The sequence below is a fragment of the Dermacentor variabilis genome, chromosome 3 (assembly GCF_050947875.1).
Source record: "Dermacentor variabilis isolate Ectoservices chromosome 3, ASM5094787v1, whole genome shotgun sequence".
Lineage (NCBI taxonomy): Eukaryota > Metazoa > Arthropoda > Arachnida > Ixodida > Ixodidae > Dermacentor > Dermacentor variabilis.
Window position 1 is genome coordinate 36,580,671 of NC_134570.1, and position 13,313 is coordinate 36,593,983.

Genomic DNA, 13,313 nt, shown 5'->3' on the forward strand with positions numbered 1-13,313 from the left:
GCAACGCGAGCGACGTCGTGTCGACTTCTTCGCGTGGTCGGCGTTCCGGAGCGCGACCCTGCCACCGGCTTTCAGTGCCATGATGCTCTTATTTATTTTTTTATTTATTTCCCTCTAGGGACGGTATCCGCTCTCTACCTCGCTGGGTCTCCTATCGCTCGCTCTCTCTTTCTGCTCGCTCGTTCTGTGCGTTATTGTTTCCTCATCCAAGCCTTCTTCCAGCCGGGTCGAGCAGTGATGCATTCACTCGAGTTTCGCTCGGTTTGCTCCTTCTTCGCATCTCCGTCGCCGCCCGCCGCGCCTTCTGCTGTTTGTCTTTCGCCGAGCGGGGGCAATTATAAAGTTCCGGCAGACCTACTCCGCCGCCGTCTCCGCATTTCCCAATTAAGGCCGCAGCAACGCGCACGCAGCGGCAAAACCTCCCCGCCCTCTTGGTCTCTCTCTCTCTCTCTCTCTCTCTTCTGTATCTCCATACATGAGTCTACATGAATATCGCACGCCCGTAAGCGCGCGAGCCAAGACAAACTGTGCGCGCGCACTGCGCCTTTGCCGGATCTCTTTCGTTGAAGGGACACTTCCAGCGCAAGAAAAAAAAAGAAAGATATCTAGGCTAGTAGAGCACTATTTTAAACATGCTATTTTGACTTGTGAGGCAGAAAATGATATATCACTGGCACAAAAATTGAAGGGGAAACGGTTCTAAGTTCTTCTCTTTCTTTCCTTCTTTCTCTCTGTCTCTGTTCTTTTACGAATTCATTGCATCTTTCATTAACCCATAAATGAACAACGATACGCTTGTAGATGCTGTCAAAAATCATGACGTCATGGCGAACTGCAGTGTTGCCGAAACCTCGCGGCGGCGTCGCCACCTGTCTGCTAATTTTTGCGCCTTTTCTGAGTTGTGATTTCATTTCACGGTACCACTTCGCCATTGCGTAGTTTACTAATGCATTCAACTTTAACTTTCCACCTAGAGCGTCTTTTTAAAGGGACACTAAAAAGGGAAAAAATAAGCTGTATGAATAAACTATCCTATTGCAATACCAAAACAAAAAAGAAAAGAAGAAAGAAAAGCAGCTCTTACCGTTAGAGGGGGCTTGGTAAAACAGAAACGACGCAAAAACAAAATACGGGTGGCGCCGCCGCCTTAAAGTTCCCTCACCAGCCTGCCGGGACGTCACAAATCTTGATGGCGTCTTTTCGGACCTGGTTATTTATTTAATATTAACGAGGGAGTACACCGTATTCCTAAACAAATCCAAAAACCGAACTTGGCAAGTTCTAGGAACCTTTAGTGTTTCTCTGCGACCTAAATACTAAAAACCACTTCGAAATCCGTGACATCAGATCGACGTACCAGCGCTGTGGTTAAGGCGCGAAAAAAAAAAAAAGGAAGCACTTTGACTTTCTGTTGTAATATTCAACCTATGACTGCAAAATTAACTAAAACGTGGTTTTGAAAGAACGTTACTGCGTTACCAGTCTAAGCTGGTTTAGGGTCTCTCTCTTTATTCTCCGTTTCATGCTGCTCAGATGTCAAAGGTTTGATTTCAAAATTTGCGCTTTGTTTCCGATATGATTTCGAAACGAAAACATAAGGGATGAAGAAATATACGCTAGCGATCCCGAACACTCGCGGCGTATAATGTGTTGCTTATTTGCGCTATTTATCCCCCTCTCCTCTATTATCATTATTATTATTTTATTACTGCTTATTTGGAAGTAGCGCTTTCTCCTGTTCGTCGTACCGCGTTTGCGTACAAAAGTCAACTTAACCAACGCGACACCAACTGACATCGGAGAATTCTCTTTGTTTATGTACTGCTTTCTTTCCCCATGGACTAACAAAAATGCCCTTACCGAGGCAGCAAGCACTTGAAAGTGCTTGCTGCATATCTTACTATAGCGGGGACTGTTATTTCATGTGTTTTTTAAGCAAGAAATATAGTGAAAAGAAATTACGGCTGAATCCATCTCACGACGACTGTAGAAGGTCACTGTGACATTCAAGCAATGTTGCGACACACTGTATTGCTGAAGTCAGGTTTGTTCAAAATCTGTAGCATTCATTCGGAGGCTTCCGCTGCTTCGGCTACACGCTGCGTACGCCGTCTGCGACATCGGCCTACTTTGCTACGTCACTCGCTCGCCAAGGTCGCCCACGAGAATGGCGGCATGAGGACGGCGTGGTGACGTTGACTGTGTGACGAGTTCGGTATGTCGACGACGGCACGACGACAGGGAGATTGACGTTTATGAAGTAATGACGGTGATAAAGCGACAGCGTGAAGACGACGGCACGAGGACGAGGGTGCGACCACGACATTGTGACGACGAAGGTGAGACAACGAAGGCATGGCGAGAGAGTCGCTAGACGACGTTAGAATGTCGACGGCGTAACGCCACAACGGCATCGCGACGAAGGTGTGACAACGAATGCACGACGACGACTGCACGACGATAAGGCAATGACGACGACGGCGACATGGCAACGGTACAAGGACAACGGGATGACCACGAGTGTATACTACGACTATGGCGTGAAGACGTCTGTGTCTTGAAGACGGTGCGACGATGATGGCGGAACGAAGACAGCGTGATGGCATGGGTCGAGGGACGGATGACAAAGCTGGAATTTCTACGACGCAAGGAATACAGCGGCGTCACGACCACGAGCGCATAACTAGTGGGCCAAACTATTGTACATCTTGGGACAATGGGTAGACAATAAGGTGTGACGGCGATGCCATGACGAGAGTCACATGATGCAGCTGAAATGACGATGCATCGACGACGACGGCATCAGCACTACAGCCGCGTACCAATAGTGGCCCAAGCAGGTAGACAACTTGAGCCACTGAGTCAGCGTAAGATGAGATGAGATGAGATGAGATAGATAGATAGATAGATAGATAGATAGATAGATAGATAGATAGATAGATAGATAGATAGATAGATAGATAGATAGATAGATAGATAGATAGATAGATAGATAGATAGATAGATAGATAGATAGATAGATAGATTCAGAACTCCTGAAGTAGGAAAATAATGCTAATCGCATTAAAAATGTCTTCACAGCTGTATGCCAATCTGACAACTGATTCATCAACGGCAGCGAAACTGTATCAGTGATTTCGTGCACCCTTTTTCTCACACCACGGTTTATCGCAGTGGCAGAAAAATCCCAAATTCCCTGTACTGTGAGCCTGCTTCTTCGAGTGTTGCTGACAAGCAATATTATGCATGCACAGGGCATTTAGGGTTGTGCTCGGTGTTATGCTGACGAGCTCTTGGTCATGGGTTTGATCCCAGCTGTGGCGGGCGCATTTCAGTGTGAGCAAAATTCAATAACGCCCTTGTACTCAGTTTCAGGTGCACGCTAAAGAATCTCGGGTACAGTCAAATTTTATCCGAAGTTACCCACTGCCGCATGCCTCCCAATAAGAGCGTGGTTTTGGCACGCATAAACCTCAGAATTTATTCAATTCTAAATTTAAAGGGCGCTCCAGCCACCATGAACAGTGTGATTGAAATACGCGGATTTGTCTAAATTTGCTCCTCCTGGGCCAGCGTTTTTCGACCGATCACGTTGGGGCGTGCGATCATTTTCGGGCGTGCGATCACTTTCGGGCGTGCGATCACTTTCGGGCGTGCGATCAATTTCGGGCGTGCGATCACTTTCGCGAGATTTCGCGTAGCTCTTTGCGTCAAGTCGGCTTATATAGCGTTCCTGGTACCCGCCATGGCTGTTTAGTGGCTATGGTGTTTGGCTGCTAAGCACGAGGTCGCGGGATCGAATCCCGGCCACGGCGGTCGCATTTCGATGGGGGCGAAAACACCCGTGTACTTAGATTTAGGTGCACGTTGAAGAACTCCAGGTGGTCCAAATTTCCGGTGTCGCCTACGACGTGCCTCATAATGAAATCGTGGTTTTGGCACGTAAAACCCCATAATTTAATTAATTTAGCTTTAGCGTTCCCGGCCCCGTGTCAAGCTTGGTAACTTCGCGCCTTGTCAGCAACGCTGTTGGTCGCGTAAGGGCGGCACACGATCACTTTCGCGAGGTTTTGCCACCGCACAAAAACCGTGTCTCAAGTTCTTTTTTTGTTGTTGTTGTTTAGAAATTTCCACGTCGTTGACGTTTTAGCATTCTTGGCAGTTCTACAGTGACGTCCGATGGTTTTCCAAAAGAAGAAGAAGGAAAATAACATCTTCAAACATGCACTTTATGGATTGTCTCTACGGAGTAAAGAATTTTTGACATCAGCGTGCTTCTGAACGCATGTATTATTAGAATTTCTGGTGAACGACCCCTCACGTCGACAAGATTTCGCATGAATAATGGTCCGTGCGACAGCTACGGTAAAAAAAAAATAATGTGGCTATAAACTGACTTGTATTCCCAATTGTTCGCTGTGTTTTTTTCTTCTTTCCTTTCGCTCGAAGATGACGCTGAAATTCCAATCGTCGTCGATGAAGGCGTTCTTCCCAGAGTCCCAGGAGATTTCTAAGAAGGGATTTGTCGCGTTCTCGTCATTATCTTCTTTCCTGTTCTTTAGAGAGGTCGTCCTGGGTGACGAAGTTTTCGGAATAATGTGGATTAGTCATTCACATTTGACAACTGCGCATCTAGGTGTCTTCTCGGAAATATCCCGACGTCATGCGAATGTACATGAAAAAAATTCCAACGCATGACAGGTAACTGAATAAAGGTCGTTCTATTTTCTAAGGTTTTCTCGACGCAGAATTAGTGTATGAAAGTTTTACAAACTTTTGTTAAACAAGCTCTCATCAAAACTGGGAAGCAATTGTTGTAGAATATTCACTGTCAGTAATGTGATGCACAAGAAAAAAGAGAGAGCATGAAAGATACCGAATAATAATAATAATAATAATAATAATAATAATAATAATAATAATAATAATAATAATAATAATAATAATAATAATAATAATAATAATAATAGCCAATTATTTACCATGTCCAGGACCAACTCCAAGGTCAGGGTGTACGTATGCACGGACAAAAAAAGGAAAAACAAGAACGAAAATTACTGTGGAATATAAACAGGGGAAGACAGGTAAAAAAAAACGCAACGCATAAAAAGAGCAATTGTAAAAAGAAAAGTGTAGCTACAACAAAGCGCATGGTAAATAAAGAAGTCACAGGCCTGTGCGCAATACACGCTGTGAAGGAGGAGGAGGAGGAGGAGGAGGAGGAGGCGGAGGAGGAGGAGGAGGAAAGAACTTTATTCAGGTCCTGTACAAGGTGTTGCCACCTGCCTGGCTAGCCCCATGTTGGGACCGGGAGGTCAAGCCTCCTATTCCTATTGCGGGCGTACGCGACTGCCAGTACTTGAGGGATGTGATCGTGGGATTTAGTCATTCCTGAAAACTGATTCCGGGAAATGCCATGACCGAGCGACCCACACTCCCAGAGCATATGTTCAAGCGTGCATTTCTCCTTTTTGCATGCTTTGCATTTAATATTCATGTCTGCAATGTCATACCATTCCTTCATTTGTGCAGGTGAATCATAGGATTGTGTTTGTGTTTTTAGCCGATAGTGAGGGGGTGCAAACTCTCTCTTTCCCATGTAGTAATGTTTTGTAATTTCATTGTATGGCATGAGCGTATCTCTCTGTAGGTTCTCCAATGCAGCAGAATAAAAGCCATAAAAGCGGCCCGGTCTGTAAGTTCGCGGGCGACGCCGTTGGCCGATTCATTTGGATTGACGGGAATATCATCAAGTGAACCAAGGTGCGCCGGGAACCAATAAATGTAATGTGTCACATTTGTTTGTCTTGTGTTAATTATCCTCTGTGGGGGGCAATCTCGCCCCTTTTGAAAGCTCTAATAGCTGTTTTCGAGTCACTATATATTTCTGTGCATCTATTGGCTGTTAGTGCCAATTCAATGGCAACTTGTTCAGTGACTTCAGGTTTGCTAGTGTAGACCGTGGCAGAGTTGGTGCATTTGCCCTGGAGACGCACTACCGCCGCCGCGAACTTAGTTCAATCCTTGTAGGCAGCCGAATCAACAAAGCAAGCTCATCTGCCCCCTTTATCCATTTTCTTGATTAACGCCCTGGCTCGTGCAACTCTCCTGTTGATGTTATGTGTTGGGTGCATATTCCTGGGTAGCTGTGCGACAATTATGTTGTCTGCGAATCCTTGGTGAGCTTTAGTGTACTGTGCTGGATCCGTAATGGATTTGATCATGATCTTGTCTAAGACTGATCTTCCCTTGCTATTTGTAGATAGTCTCGCTATTTGTGATATTTCTTGAGCCTCCGTGATCTCCATGGTCGTGTTGTGAATTCCTAAGTTGAGCAATTTTTCAGTGCTGGCTCGAATTGGGAGCCCCAATGCCCTTTTAACAACCTTCTTGATCGCAGCGTCAAGCTTTCTGAGTTGAACCTGCGTCCTTTTGTACATGGCAGCGGCGTATGAAATATGACAGAGTACGAAAGAGCTGATTAACCTGATGAAGTTATCGTCTTTCATGCCCTTGTGTCTTCCTGCCAGGCGTCTGATAATCCTGTACGCGTTATCCGTTTTAAGGGTGATTTTCTTGAGCTCCGTATGGTTTCCACCGTTGGCATCAATGAAAAGCCTAGTACCCTGATCACGTTGACTCTGGGTATATTAGCACCATTTTCCGTAAGTAGGTGTGTATCGCTTTCCGCTAGAGGTTTCCAGCCCTTAGGCCTGCCCCCTTTTTCACCTCTATAAAGTAGCAACTATGATTTATCTGGGGAGCGCCTGAGTCCAGTGGGTCTCGGGTATTCCTCCACCGTCCTGATCGCTTCAGTTAACGCGTCCTGTATGTTCCCTTCGCTGCCACCAGCACACTATACAGTGAGACCATCAGCATATATGTGGTATGGTCAATGTGCTTAATGTTGCCCAGCTTTCTGGACAGACCAATAATGCACAGGTCGAGAAGTACGGGAGAGGTCACCGATCCTTGGGGGGTTCTTCGATCTCCGAGCTGAACCACTTCCGAGTTTTTTCCTCCGACCTTTATCCTCGCCGTACGTGCTGCGAGAAAGGATTTGATGTAGTTAGAAGTCCTCAACCCGAGTCCAATGTCTTCTATTGTTTTGAGGATGTACTCATGCTTGATGTTGTCGAACGTTTTTCCCAAGTCTTATCCAAGTATGACCTTGGTATTTCTAGAATATCCGTCGAGTATGTGGCGTTTCATTTGCTTCATTGCATCCTGCGTGGAAAATGTGGACCTAAAACCCACGATGTTGTGAGTGTACATATTATTGTCTTCTAAGTGGTCTTTTAGCCTATTAGCCTCTCTAAAAAAGAAAAAGGAGGAGAAAGGCAGTTGAACAATGCATGAAACTATGGCACAACAACGCAAAGATCGGAAAAGAACGATGACAACGAGTTTTGAAAAAAAAGGTATCGAGATCATGAGAACAAGCGTTATAAGGACTTGGCACTCTGTGGACGGCTGAGTGTTGCTGATAAAAGGCAGGGACACGGAAAGATTTCCGTTCTTTGGTGACCTTGCGCAGAACACGAAACATGATACAACTGAGGAGTTCGGCGCAGGTGAGGTTACCGTGAAGGAGGTTGAAAAGAAACAGAAGGTCTGCACGATTGCGTCCGCAGCATAAACACAAACATTTCGAACGCGGTTAACGCAACTCATTTCTGCTAATCGTTTTAGCGGATAATAATTGAACAAATTAAAGAATGCAACTTGGAATATCAGCAGCTTGAGCCATTACAGTCATTTAACGCAAAGGGCACTTTACACGGGTTACATTACGTATTACATTACACGCTTTTACATTATCTTACATTACATTAACACTTACATTACATTACATTTTACATAAACACCCTTACACCAGGGTGTTACATTACACCCTTTTTACATGACGGAGTTTTCGAAATAGCGCACCCAACTGGTCTCACTCCGAAACTGAAACATCCTTCCAATTTTGTACTTTTTTTCCGCGCTTTTTTTTTTTGAATAGCGTAGCTGCATATGGGGGGGGGGGAGGGGATGGAGGTGAGGTTCTGAAATTTTTTTGCGTCCGTCTATCAAGTCGCATTGACAGAGAAACCATGGGGCGATCCTGAAAATTGGGCAATACCGGGTCGACCCGCGGTGGAGGTGAAGCAGGCTTCAAGCACTTCGCCAGCTTGCAAAAGTAAGTTTAATATCTTGGGTCCAAATACAACCCGTAGCAAACATTAAGCTAATAAGAACAGATACTACACTTTGATTCGCGTCGGCCATGTTTACGTTCGCAGTGCCCTCCCTCTCTCTGTCGGCGTTCCAAGTGCTTGTGTACCTTCTTTCCTTTCCACCCGCCAGTACTGCGAGGCGGAAATGAGAACCTTGCATGTGGCCCCGATCCCGCAACTTCGAAAGTTTCACCAGAGCAACGGCAAGGTTTCAGGGGGAGTTTGTGGGGAACCAATTTGGTGTGGCCTGTGTTGTGTGTGACCGCTTGTGGTGTTCGAGTGACCTCACAACCGTTACTACAGTGCGGGACGTCGACCAACACACGATCGCTTTGATTACGGTGAAACAGTGTGTGCCCTCGGAGTTCGGGAGGTGCGTGTCTGTTCTACGTGCAGGCATTCGTTAGTAAAATGTGTCGTGCCGCGTTTTGCAACATTATATGGGTATGTATACTTCCCAGTGCCTCATCATCTTCCGAGGCTCAACATCGTGGAGGAGCGACTGGTCACGCCTCGCCTTCCATTTATGTGCGTACGGCGTTTGTCCCACGGCAATGGACAGTTCGCCATTAAGAGGCCCACATACGCAGCTTCGCTAGTCATACACCTCCAGAGAGCGGAATGGCACTGAATGTTTTGTAAGCTTGGTCCATAGTGTCCCCTAGCTATGCGTTCCCTCTTTCTAAATCTGTCTATATATATAGATAGAACAGTGTACTTTTGTAGTGTAGTTCATCTTATTGTTTTGTTTTTATCTAATATCAAGCAACCGCTGCGATCTTTTGTGAAACGCTAACCCGTTCGATACTCAGAACTATTGCATATACTAAACATTGGACTGCAGCAATCAAGTACCGACCGCCAACGAAAAAAGAAAAAAAAAGGGCAGCTTTTCGTTTCTACAAGGCTGGAATACGACGATTATCGGGCCTCTTTTCAGAGTTTTTTTTTTTCATGAGGCGCTTTAATTATGCATGCGCAGGAAAGTCCAACATGCCCTCAACTTTTCCTTGTTCTTTTTTTTTTTATTTATTTAAGGCCTAATTAGCAATGCCGGGCGGAAGCAGCTCGCAGATAGCGGCTCAGTTTCCATATTCAAATTATTGATTTCGAAATTAATTGATCCCGATCGCTGACAGTATACGCTCTGATTTCCATAGCAACGCTGACTGCTGCGGCCTCTCTGGCAAAACGCGTTCCGAGAAGCAAGGTCCGAGCAACTGAACTGTAAGCCACTCCATCGTGTATTCTTTCGCCTTTCAACGCGTGGACGAAGACAGATCAGGCGCATTTATGAATCGCGGTGCTCGAATTAACGTCGCTTAGGCCGCGAGGCAAACGCATCGTTCAATTAGGAAGACCGCAGCATCAAAGTGAGGGTCACTGTGCCGCTCAGTTCGCAGCGTACGCAACCACATACTATGCTATTGAGCACACCTGGTGAGGTTGAAGCAGTGCACCGCCTACAAGAGAGCTTTCGAAACACGCTAACGGGGAGCATTCAGTGTGAAACGGAACAGCTTAACGCAGGGCCATCGGGGCTTTCCCTGCGAGAATGGTCTTGCGTGGGTCATGTGCAAACTCCGCAACACCGACTCCTGTACGCATATGCAGTTCAGAAAGCCCGCGGAAAGCGTCCCGAGAAAGGGCTATAAGGTTACCGGCAACTTCGTACTCGTATTCTGTATATTCTGCACTCCTTTTCTTGTACCTATCTCTTCCGTGTTTAGCGCTAACTTGCCCTTAGTAATCGTGGTTACAACTGCTCAAGTTAATCGCTAAAACTAGGAGAGCCATTATTTATATGCTCGAAATGATATACCACTATGGGCTCTTTAACATCGTGATCACTAAACGCGTGATCAGGCGGCTTCCTCTTTTTTCCCGCCGAGACCAACAAGGTTTGTACGTAACACCTTTCCGCTGCCCCCCTTTCCTTCTTTAAACCGATGTATTGCAACCGATCAAGCCAAATTGTTCGCTAGACGAACATTACTTATATTTAGATTTTTTTTTCTTTTTTGCGCATAAACAACAGTTTGCTGTTCTGGTAGTTGGTACATGATTCTAAAGATAAAACAGTGCAAGGAACGCGGTCGCCATGTAGGCACCAGTGCTTGTTTTTTGCTCAGAAATAATGTCCCTAAGTGGTTTTACGAGTCCAAAAATTCAAAAACTCTTTCGTGCGCCTTTTGCGTTATTTTGCACTCTTTCTTGAGTTGTCTTCTATGCCTGCAGCTACAGCGTCCCCTAACTTTGGGTCCGTGATTTATAAAATTCCCAAACATGCGTCAGTACTCCTTTAAGGCCATATGATAACAAGCTCTGCATATATAAACCCAGTCGTCGTCGCAGAAAGCCATCTATAGGTGCTCTATACGTGCAGCGTAAACCAATTTATTTTGGGAAGCTACGATTCCTTGTACAGAGGCCTCTCATTGCGCGACTCGGGGCGTTCCTGTAGAGCAGAGCGCCTCGCTCTTTTCACGGCATCATTATACACGTGTGCTGACGCGTCTCGTCTCCTTTATCTATCTCTAAGTTCCTTTATTTTTTTTAATATACGCCCGGAGAGACACGACGATGGCTCGCCCCCCAAGCCACCTTCCACTTAATTTATTCCCACGGCGCGAACGGGTGCCGCATAACGAGCAACGAGGTGACGGCGCGTCTCCATAGTCGCGTGACGAACGTCGCACACACTCGCACACTGCGGACAAGCACGCACGCACGCACTGCCATCCACGCGCGTTCCGCGCTTCCCTGCGTCGTCCGTGCGTAGTAAGGGCGACGGCTACACCTCCACCTCGACAGTAGCGCTCCAAGCGGTGACTCTTGAGCCGCGGAAAACGAAGCCCCCGCCCTCGCGTAGTCCCTTTCGTCTCCACAACAATTCTGGAGCTCCTATCTGACCCCCCCCCCCCCACCACCCTTCCCCCACTTATTCTTGATCTCCCTTCTTCATTATAGTATTCCTGGCGTTGCCACCGCTGCCGTGGGTCGCGCGCGCGCGCGCGCCCTCTTGTGTGTGTTTCTCTCTCTCTCTATTATTTTTTTTTCTTTGCTTCATTCGATCTGGCCCTCTTGGCGTGACGCAGCTGAAATCGGTGACCCGTTTCAGGTGCGGCAGCAGCCTTCTTTCGCTCGTTTCTTTGTTATCAGCGTCGTTACTTTTTTAAATTTATCTCGCGCAGTACGCATCGTCGTGTTTGGATTCGGCAAGAGCTCCCTCGTCCTCACCCCTTCTTTTGTCTCAGCGCAGCCTGCACGCAGCGTCCTCTTTGTCGATATCTTTGTTTCTTTCTTCTTGTCTCGGCCGGGTGACGTCGCGACGTTCTTGTTGTCCCCCGGGCGCGCAGTGGTCCCCGCTGGGTGCGGAGGAGCAGGTGCGCACTCGAGTGTTTCAACGTGCGGACCATACCCGGCGCGAGCTGCCAGCGCCGTTCGCACAAAGCCGAGTTTCGCTCCTTTCGCTTCGTGCGAGATGTGCCCGTGGAGAGAACGTGCGCGCCCAACGGGCCGACCACGTCGCTACATTGTGTTAAATGTCCCGGCGAGAGCCTGCTACGTACTCGCCCCGTCAGTAAACGCGTACGTGGGCGACATTTTCGGGACGTTTCGAACACTACTGGAAGGGGAAACATGAGCGAGCGCAGCTGCCGCCCACGTTTTTTTGGGAATGCGAAACTCGAGAAAACAGCGCTTTCGCTGCCTGAAGTGGTGAGTTTGGAGTTGAAGAAGCTATAGGGGCGTAGGTATCTGGCTAGGTTTCGGGAGACCTTAGGAAGGAAATCAAGCGTTTCCGGAAAGCCCAGATTCCTAAAGCTTTTGCGAGATTCCGACAGAACTTGCCCAAGAGTGGAATACGAGGTCCAGAGAAGTCCCTGATATTAAGACTATTTCAGTGCCCAGCCTTTGTTTACTATAACTAGCGACTTGCATTCATATGAACTCCACGAAAGCCGGTCCAGGTCTTCGGCACCCGTGTAAAGTCCGATGACCTCGTTGTCCGGTAGACCACGCTTCAAGTACGGTAAAGGACAATATGCCCGAAAAGCCGAGAGCAGACGCTGCCGTATATCCTAGCAAGGAGACGAAGAAACCACGTGCCACGCGCGCGAAATGGGGGGGGGGGGGGGGGGGGGGCTCGATCGCCGCACTTCGTTGTTGTTGTTGTCTTTTCTTTTTCTTTGCTTTTATCAACATTATGTGCATGCTACGGGGAACGAACTGCCGAGGTGTTGTGCAATAACTGGCAATAATATCACGGTGTTTCTCATTTCTCGGTCAGAAGAGTTTGCTTTAAGCCAGCTTATAGGTTCGGGCCGGTAGAATTCTCAGCAGATTCAGTGGATCATTTTGCCATCGAGAGGCGCAACGCACCGGAGCCGACTAGGCGCCAGCTAACATAGGCATAGCTGGCATTGTCAAGGGCTGCGATCTTGCTTCGGTTGAACAGTTTCAAACCATAAGATTTCTTACCACAAGTGCAAAATCGAAACAGAAAGTGGAAGGGGATAAAGTGAGCGCCGCTATCGAATGACCCAGGCGGAAAACACATCCTCTCCGGTTGACCCAATGGACAAAACACGGCAAAAGTTGGCAATAAGTCTGAATTCCGTGTCGTAAAGACCGAGTCTAGAGCTCCCGTTCACTCGCAGGCGCAATATATCGAGATTCAATCCGACCGAAACGTCAGTAAAGTCATGTTATTTTTCCTGCAGGCTTCTATTCCTTAAACTATTTCTGTGCCGGATCCTGTGATTTTGTGCTTCACTGATATATATATATATATATATCCGTCAAGGATTTACGACTACATCAAGCAGTCTCCCTGTACGCCGTTTCTCAAATCATCTGACATAAAAGAATGAAGGTTTTTCATTTATAGCTCGCAGCCGCCTTGTTCATATCAGGCAGGTCGCCAGGACGCATTTCCTAAAGAGCACCAGGTAAGCGCGGCTGTAGACGGAGTGGAGCGGGCAACTGCTTTATTTCAAGTGCCTCCACACCTCAGATTTAGCCACTCAACGCGTCCCCCCGCACCCGCTCTTAATTGTGTACGGGCGTTGTTCACGGCCATTTTGACCATTT

The 13,313-nt window shown here is 47.1% G+C and overlaps 1 protein-coding gene, 1 long non-coding RNA gene and 1 pseudogene across 3 annotated transcripts in view; 1 reads left to right on the plus strand and 2 right to left on the minus strand.

Annotated features, from left to right (window-relative positions):
- LOC142575417 (uncharacterized) overlaps nt 1-13,313 on the plus strand; it is a 629,386-nt gene that overhangs the window by 384,622 nt on the left and 231,451 nt on the right. The gene's annotated exons all lie outside the window — the stretch shown is intronic.
- Nucleotides 1-13,313, minus strand: part of LOC142575419 (uncharacterized) — an 83,671-nt gene that overhangs the window by 34,464 nt on the left and 35,894 nt on the right. The gene's annotated exons all lie outside the window — the stretch shown is intronic.
- LOC142576937 (U2 spliceosomal RNA) lies at nt 8,092-8,273 on the minus strand (annotated as a pseudogene).